The sequence below is a fragment of the Uloborus diversus genome, chromosome 8 (genome assembly GCF_026930045.1).
Source record: "Uloborus diversus isolate 005 chromosome 8, Udiv.v.3.1, whole genome shotgun sequence".
In the NCBI taxonomy this organism is placed as follows: Eukaryota; Metazoa; Arthropoda; class Arachnida; order Araneae; family Uloboridae; genus Uloborus; species Uloborus diversus.
In genome coordinates this window covers 76417143-76424689 of record NC_072738.1, presented here as the reverse complement: position 1 = coordinate 76424689, position 7547 = coordinate 76417143, and the positions used below count along the sequence as shown (strand labels likewise).

Genomic DNA, 7547 nt, shown 5'->3' with positions numbered 1-7547 from the left:
CCCAGTAACGTTTCGGAATTTTTTTACAGTATATTTCAACAATGAGAACATGGTGAACCGTTTATGAGAAGAGTGTACATTTCAAAAGTAAGAACTCTTGCTTTTCAATTGTAAGCCAAATTGTCTCGGAGTCATTTTGAGTAAGTGATGCTCTCAAAAATAAGCGATTTTGTCTCAATTTTAAGAAATCTGTTTTAAGTTTTGGATGCGTGTAGCACGTTGGAGCACCGCGATCAGTTAAAAACGAAACATATAAATCGGTTTACTCAACGAGAAATAATGATTAATGAAACAAACTAAGAAGGAAAAAAAAAGAATGATACTACTCTCTTTTTTGAAGTGGGTTGAAAATTAAATACTTTCTCTAATTCAGATTTGTATTTCATATGTTTCATTCACACGTGATCCATCGTCATAATTCTGTTAACTGCATTCTGATTACTATTAAAACATGTGAGTTTTTATTAAAATTAACAATGTACTAGTACACATTAAGAGCGGTCCCTTCAGGTGCACTGTAAAAACGATTCAGAAACGTTCCTGGAAAATAATAGGCAGCTGATGTGCCCAATTTCTGCCAGTAACATATCTTACAAAAACCAGGAACGTTTTCCGATAAAAGTGAGTAACCTTCCTGAAATACTGGGAATTATTCCGATGTTAAAGCCAGTCGTGAGCCTTCTAGAAAAATTGAATAGGTTTATTGTATTTGATTAGAACCTTCCTGGTTTACCAAGAAAGCTCCAGAAGCATTTGCGCAACCATGGCCAAAGCTGCGCGAATAAAGCCAAGCAAGGACCAAACAAATTCCTTGCCTGCAATTAACCTGCAGCTATCCAGTGACTTATTTGATACCATTGGGAGCTTCGTCAATCCAGACGGGCTGTAATTAAATTAAAGCCGATACACTTAATATACACGTTCAGTCAACCTTTAAACTGGTAGCAAAAAACAGTTTTCACTCTATTTAAAAGTCTGCATTCGTGCATTTTTTAGCAATTCAGGAAACTTTTTTACGAACATACTTGATTTTGCTGGGAAACAGGTGAAAACATCTGAAATCCCGAAACGTTCCACGAAAATAACCAGTAACGTTTCGGAATTTTTTTACAGTGTGGCCTTGACATATCAAGTTGAAGTGATTTGCATTTGACTTTAGCGTTTCATACACAAAGGTGCAGAAAACACATTTAAAGCAAACATATGTGAAAAATTTAAACTCATTTAATGTTAAAATTATTCTTTCAATTGCAAATTTCCGAAAATGAGCTAGAAAAGTAATTAAAAATGACAAGATTTTTTCTGACTGGTTTGAATCGTACTCCCTGCGGAAAATACAAAGATATAAAAATGCCTTAACTAGACGAATTGTTGAATATTTTTATCCTAGTGGGAGTCTGTTTCGAAATTTTTCCAAAAATGCATAATTAAAATATGAAATTCTCGCGAGTTCCATTTTCAGCGTAAACTAATCTCATTACGGTCTGTTTACAATTCGAGAAGAAATGATTCAAGTAAATTCTAAAGAAGTGCGAAAGCGCTTAGAAATGCAATGTGGTTGGCGAAAATTATTGTAAATAAACGCTAAGTAATCAACCGCCGCTGTTTTAAGCACGGTATTACTGATTTAATAATGAATGTTTCATATTTACTCTAGCTCAAATGCCTTTGAACGCTATTGTATTTCGTTTTGAAAAATAATAAAAGTAAACATTAATATATTTGCTAAAGAAAATAGCTAAAATGTAGTTGCCAATTCGTATGCAGTTGGAAATAACATCGAACTATAGTTTTTAAATGTAATTTAGTCGAAAAAGTGTTGATTTACTAATATATATCTAATAAAACAATTTAAAACATTTTTATTCATTTTATATTTGTTAAATTTTGCTGCGCTTCAAACCTATTTTAAAGGGGGAAATAACGCACACTGTAAAAACGATTCATAAACGTTCCTGGAAAATAATAGGCAGCTGATGTGCCCACTTTTGACCAGTAACATATCTTACAAAAACCAGGAACGCTTTCCAATAAAAGTGAGTAACCTTCCAGAAATACTGGCAAATCTCCCCTGTTAAATCCAGTCGTGAACCATCTACAAAAATTGAATAGGTTTAATGTATTTGATTAGAACCTTCCTGGTTTACCAAGAAAGCTCCAGAAGCATTAGCGCAATCATGGCCAAAAGTAAGCGAATAATTGCAAACAAGAACCAAACACATTCCTTGCCTGCAATTTCTGCTCCGCAAAGACATCCAGCTATCCTATCATCGCAACTATCGAGTGACTTATTTGCTCCCATTGGGAGCTTAGTCAATCCAGACAGGCCGTAATTAAACTAAGCCACTTAATAAACACGCTCAGTCAACCTTTAAACTGGTAGCAAAAAACATTTTTCACACCAGTGAAAATTCTGCATTCGTGCATCTTTTAGCAATTTAGGAAACTTTTTTGCGAAGATACTTGATTTTGTGGGGAAATTGGTGAAAACCTCTGAAATCCCAAAACGTTCCACGGAAATAACCAGAAACGTTTCGGAACTTTTTACAGTGTATTTACAAACATATTTCTTAGCCACTTTGCATTGCTGTCTTTTTTTTTTTTCAATGCTCACACAGGTTTTGTTCAGAGCGTAGCTTCACTTTTACTTCTGCTAGGTAGGAACTTCTCTATGAAAGGGCTTGCAACAATAAGTATCATCAGAAATAAAAGTGCAATCTTAGCTCCTTCAAGGGACACCTTTATTCAAGGGAGAGTTTTCTTGGTCTCAGTTTTTTGAAGAGGGACCTCCACGCATTTGCCTATCATTAAGGGACACTCTATTTAAATTACAGTCACAGAGAAAAATTGCACAAAATTTATGCATTAAAACGTTAAAAATATCGAATTTATAGAAATTCAAGGTTCGCTTTTTGTCCAAAAATGAACTCGTAAAAGTTTGTCTTTGCATTAACAGGAAAATAATCAAATATATGTCTTCTAAAACTTTTGCTCAGGCCTACATTCATGCTTTCCCCTCTCATCATTTTATTAAAATTGTACTGAACCTCAACAGATAGTGTGCCGCAAGTGACAAGCTTTGTACAGAAAGCTTAAAATATGATCACTGTTTTTCACACTATAAATAACATGACATCAAACAAGTACATGTAACAGATTAATTCAAAATTGTAATGAATGAAAAGCAGTGACAAAACTTTTATACTACAAAATTTTCGATGCAATTTTAATTTTTTTTTCTTCCAAGTTTGAATAATTATGAATTTTATTTAGTGCATCAAAAAGAAATAAGTAGAATAATTAATCTTAAATGTTATTAGTTTACGTTTATTATGAAATTATAATGGGTTTACACAGCATGCATGAATTCATCTAACTCCGAAGAGGGGACACCTCTATTTAAGGGACAAGTTGTCCGGCCCCTTAGTGTCCCTTATTGAAAGGTTCTACTGTAGTAAGAGGAATACAGTAGATCGTTGTTTATCCGGACTAACCGAAATCAAGCGCAATCCGGATGAATTAAAATTCGGATAGTACATGAAGTATGAAAAATAAAGAAAACAAAACCCTATAACTAAGCAGGCGTACCTTTTATTACAGTAAAAAACAGTCCTATGTTACAAAACTACATGGTATAAAAGTTCGTGAAATACAATTACAAATACAAAGGTGACGACCAGCAACAGGCTCTGCACTGTAAAAAAAATCCGAAACGTTACTGGTTATTTCCATGGAACGTCTCGGCATTTTACACGTTTTCACCTATTTCCCCGTAAAAACAAGTACCTTCACAAAAAAGTTTCCTGAATCGCTACACGTTGCACGCGTGCAGACTTTTCACTGTTGAGGAATATATTTTTAGCAACCAGTTTAAAGATTGAATGAGCGTGTTTATTAAGTGCATCGGCTTAAGATAGGTTACGACTTGTCCAAATTGACTAAACTCCCAATGAGAGCATCAAAGTCAATGGATAGCTACAACTTAGCAATGTAGGAATTGCAGGCAAGACATATGCTTAGCTCCTCCTTGCATTGCTTTTGCCGTGGTCGCTCGGATTTTTATGGAACCTTCTTGGTAAATCAGGAAGGTTTTAATCAATTACACTAAACCTACCTAATTTTTCTAGAAGGTTCTAGAGATATGGTTGGCTGTAACAGGGGAGATTTCGCACTTCTTCAGAAAGTTTCAAGGTTAATTTCAGAAAGGTTACTGACTTTTAGCGGAAAACATTCGTGATTTTTCCAAAATATGTTACTCTAAGAAATTGGGCACGTCAGCTGCCTATTATTGTTCAGGAACGTTTCTGAATCTTTTTTACAGTGTGGGCCCAGCTAGACTGATCCCAGACAATTTAGAATCCCCAGTGAAGATCAATGACCCTCTTAAAACTATCTACTCCCTTGCTCATTACCACCTCTCCCGGTAAGCTGTTCCACTACCCTGCTAAAATAATAATTTTTCCTAATATCCATGTTAGTCTGAGGTTTAAATAGATCAAAATAATGACCTAGATCTATTGATAAACCCAAACATCTTATTGGCTTTGTTACTAGCTATGCTGCATTGTTGACTAAACTTTAAATCCTGACTTATTAAGACACCCAGATCAGTAACTTTTTTCTGCCTGAGTAATGTGACATGCATCGGCCGGGAATCGAACACGGGCCGCCCGCGTGGCAGGTGAGCATTCTACCACTGAACCACCGATGCAAATTCACTCGATCAATTTATTCAATCAAACACTTTGTCATTCAAAGTTCAGCTGTAGTGTTGCCAGACTGACGCTCCAAAATAAGCCATGACGCTGGTAAGAACTACACTTTATTGCTTGATCTCTGCCGGAGTTATACATGTAAGCAAGATAAAAAATAAATGTTTGACACACTGCTAGTTCAGCTTTCACTTAGATTAGTGTAACATTTTGCGTGATATCTGCAGACGTTGAAAATTTAAGCAAAATGAAAAGTAAATGTTTGGCACATTGATAGTTCAGCTATCACTTAGATTGCTGTAGCTTATTCCGTGATCTCTGCATCAGTTGCACATTTAATCAAAATGAAGAGCAAATATATGGAGCACTGATAGCTCAGCTATCAAAATTAAAAACTATTATTTGTGTAAATATAATAATTTTTAAAACTCTAAAAATTTTATCCGTATAAACGAGGGCCGGCTAAATGATGTTCTAATGTATAAAAAAATATGTATAGTCCGACCACGAGCAAATGACCCTTGTCAATTGTTCCTCAAAAATAGGTTGACAAGGAAGGAGGAACGCATGGCATATTTTAGAGTTGAGAAACATTCCGGCAATGTGAAAAAAAAAAAGAAAATGTGAAATTTTAGATCTGAAAGGTTTAGGTTGATACATTAACAGCATTGAGTTGGCGAAAAAGGTAAAAATTACAAGTTTTCCCTTCTTTGTTGTAATCCTACTATCGTGATTTTATAATTAAAATTAATTATAGGAGGCGTTGTTATCTCTGACCAATGGCTGTTGAAAGAAGTAAAACTGAGACCCACTCACTCACAACAGATGTCACCTGTCCAATAAAACATCTACCTTGATCACAAAAAATTAAAATGTTTTACCTCTTTGGCTATTTTTTTTAATTCCAAGATAATGTATTAAAGTTCTAGAATCAATGACGCACTTGAAAATTCCGTTTCATCTTTCTTCTCCATATCACCCCTTCACGAAAATGTACAATTCTGAAACAAAGCGGAGCCAAGTGTCAACTCATCGCCGTCAGACTTTAGTTTACATCGTACTACTCTGCCTGAGAGTAATTAAAATTGATTTTACGACTAATTATTAGCGAATGATATAACGTTTCATTTTAATCCCGAGACTGAGGGTGAATGGAACTGCCTCATTTATTTCTCGAGGAGGTTCATGTAAGTAGTTATCGTGTTTACACAATCAATACAAAAATATAAGAAGTTATTTCCCAATTATTCTTAATTTGACGTCTGTAGGTAGCATGCGAATCCTCTTACTAAGATCTGAAATCAACTACAGTGAAAGTCAAAATTTAACCTTCCAAGAAATAGAAAGCATTAAAAAAAGAAAAAAAAATGATTTGGAAGCACACGAGACTCTCAGAGTATCTTCTATATGTTTTTTGTTTTTATTTTAATTTATTATTTCATATTTTAAACAAAATTTTAACTTTATTAAGCAATCACGAAGTCCCTTTTATCCTAACTCGACCAATGTTGATGTTGCTCTGATTCTGCTGATTACCATGACAACGTTTTTAATATTTATTTAGAGAGCGAAGTATTCACAGTAAGCCAAATCGCCTGTTGTTTGATGTCATTCATATTTTTTTAGGGCTTAAAACAAGCAGATTTCATATCAAGAAAATAGTTTTTTTTTTTTTTTTTTTTTTTTTTTTTTTTTTTTTTTGTGAGATAACGTTTTTTTCAGTTGAACAGCAAAACGTTTTCGAGGCAAATTTCCCGGTTACTACCCAATCAGTTTAGATTAATCGAAAAGAAAAATGTACAACGTTATATACTGTTAATATCTCTATGATAAAACTACTGGTGGATACCGGCCAAAAAATCTATACCTTTATTACCGCATCCTAATTACCATTTCATTTTTCATGGATATTGGATATGCCTCGTATTATCTATTCTAAAAAATCACCAGTCATACTATGACGGTTGATAATTTCTGCACATTTCCATTCCATTCCCTTTAGAGTAACAAGAACACCTACGAGTAGGATCCTATCGCAAATGATGATTGCAAAAATTAGAACTTGAATCCAAGACGTCAAAATTCAAACGAATGTTGGATGCTGGATGTTTGTTATTATTATTATTATTATTATTTTGGGTGCTTCCTTATTATTGCTTCATTACAAAAGATACACGTTACTTTAAAGTTTCTTTTTCCCTTTCGAAACATAAAAATGACGGAAAAAAGCATATATTTCGTATTTTGACTATTTTTGAAGAAAAAAATTCCTTTAATTAAAAAAAAAAAAAAAAAAAAAAAAAAAAAAAAAAAAAAAACGGAATTTTTTAATTACCATTGTCTAGCATTATTGAAAATTGTCCCGTACCTTGTACGTTTAGCAGTTTGAAAAAAATAATTTACTTTAAATTAATCTAATGTGATTGTCATGGTACGAAGTTCCAAGAAACACATTTCTCCGAATCGTATTTTTCAATTAAACTTTAATATTGCATTTGCATATTTAAACGCTAAAATAAATGGTAACACATTACATTTAGCTATGTTTTTCAAACAGAAGCTCTGTAAAAGAATTTTAATCTTAAAAGACTTGCTATCTCTATCATTTGCTTTCAAATTATAGATTTAAAACTACTTTTAAAAATGCCATATGCATGTAAGTGCATTTAAAATAATGACGTTGATTAACGTCATTACTTTAAATGCACTTTCACTGTGACTGTAGTTTTACTAAGTGACAGATGCATTTTCTTAAACTGAACGGCCTTTGCATAAAATATTCACAAATAAATCTAAGAGGGTTCATTTAGAACTAGGAAATTGAGTTTTTACGGT

General features: G+C 33.5%; 1 non-coding gene across 1 annotated transcript; it reads right to left on the bottom strand.

Annotated features, from left to right (window-relative positions):
• Window positions 1-4640: 4640 nt before the first annotated feature.
• Trnag-gcc (transfer RNA glycine (anticodon GCC)) lies at window positions 4641-4711 on the bottom strand. Its single transcript has one exon. It is a non-coding gene; the product is annotated as a tRNA-Gly (tRNA).
• Window positions 4712-7547: the final 2836 nt, after the last annotated feature.